The sequence below is a fragment of the Lolium perenne genome, chromosome 3 (assembly GCF_019359855.2).
Source record: "Lolium perenne isolate Kyuss_39 chromosome 3, Kyuss_2.0, whole genome shotgun sequence".
NCBI classification, from domain to species: domain Eukaryota; kingdom Viridiplantae; phylum Streptophyta; class Magnoliopsida; order Poales; family Poaceae; genus Lolium; species Lolium perenne.
The window spans coordinates 302,035,165-302,036,329 of NC_067246.2; the positions used below are offsets into that span (position 1 = coordinate 302,035,165).

Consider the following 1,165-nt stretch of genomic DNA (forward strand, 5'->3'; position numbering starts at 1 on the left):
TGGCACTGTCAAGCACGACGCACCCAGCCACTGAACTCGTGCCGCGAAGAGGGGGGAGATGGATCCTTCAATTTGAATGCTCTCGAGGCTATCCAAGGCCCCCGTTCCGTGGCTTGTCCGACTTGCGCTATCGGCGGCGGGCAGCCGGGGCCGGCCACCGCGGGGCCGCTCCGACACGGCGGCAGGTCGGCGCCGCAGCCGCATGTGCCATGTTATCCTGTCTGCTCCCAAACCTTTCCTGCGTTCGCCCGGCCAACTAATTTATAAAGTTAGTAATATTATCATTAACACAAACCGACCTTAGCTCAGTTGGTAGAGCGGAGGACTGTAGTGTTGCAGATTAAATCCTTAGGTCGCTGGTTCGAATCCGGCAGGTCGGAATTCATTTTTTTTGTCCGTCCGAAATCTTTATCCGATTGATATCATGCAGTTTTGCCAAAAGTCCAGCGTTACATACCGTGATGTTTGCATAGCCCGTAACTTTTACCTGCTTTCAAATTGTGTCCGCTTTGTTTTCGCTCCGAATTTGCAATCTGCAGGCTAGTGCGATTTTGTTTTTGAAATTTATTTTGTGATTTCCATGCAGCTTTGGCCAAAGTCTACTGCTACGTGCTTGAATACGTTTTTTAGCATGTTGTTTGCATAATTTGCATGCCCATAAACTTTTATCCGCTTTCCCTCCGTTTCTGCTTTGAATTCGCAATACGTAAGTCAAATATCACCCTTTTTTTATTTAATAACTTATCTATTTTGGAAGTTTTGATGTGATCTGCATGCAGTTTTGGCCAAAGTCTAGTTCTGCCCACATGAGTAACTCTTTCATCATGTTGTTTACATTACATAAGTTGCATGCCCATGAATTACATCCGCTTTCCGATCCAAGTTCCCTCAGTTTTCACTCTGAATCCGCAATCCAATATAATCCCTACTTGGATCCACGTAGTAGATCACTATATGATCCGCTCCAATGCGGCAAAAGAATATGACAAAGAATACGAAAAGAGCATTATCCATCCAATCCGTCTACACCCGTACATACATAGTGTTGATTCTCGCTCTCTATTCAGATCACATTCCTCTTTCCTCGTCAGAGTTCTACCACTCATGCGCGCTTAGATCCACTTGCAAATCCCCGCCTCTAAATTTATATTGTTTTCATCATGAT

The 1,165-nt window shown here is 45.4% G+C and overlaps 1 non-coding gene across 1 annotated transcript; it reads left to right on the forward strand.

The window, feature by feature from the left end:
• Positions 1 to 294: 294 nt before the first annotated feature.
• TRNAY-GUA (transfer RNA tyrosine (anticodon GUA)) lies at positions 295 to 380 on the forward strand. Its single transcript is given in 2 exon segments — positions 295 to 331; positions 345 to 380. It is a non-coding gene; the product is annotated as a tRNA-Tyr (tRNA).
• The last annotated feature ends 785 nt before the right edge of the window (positions 381 to 1,165 follow it).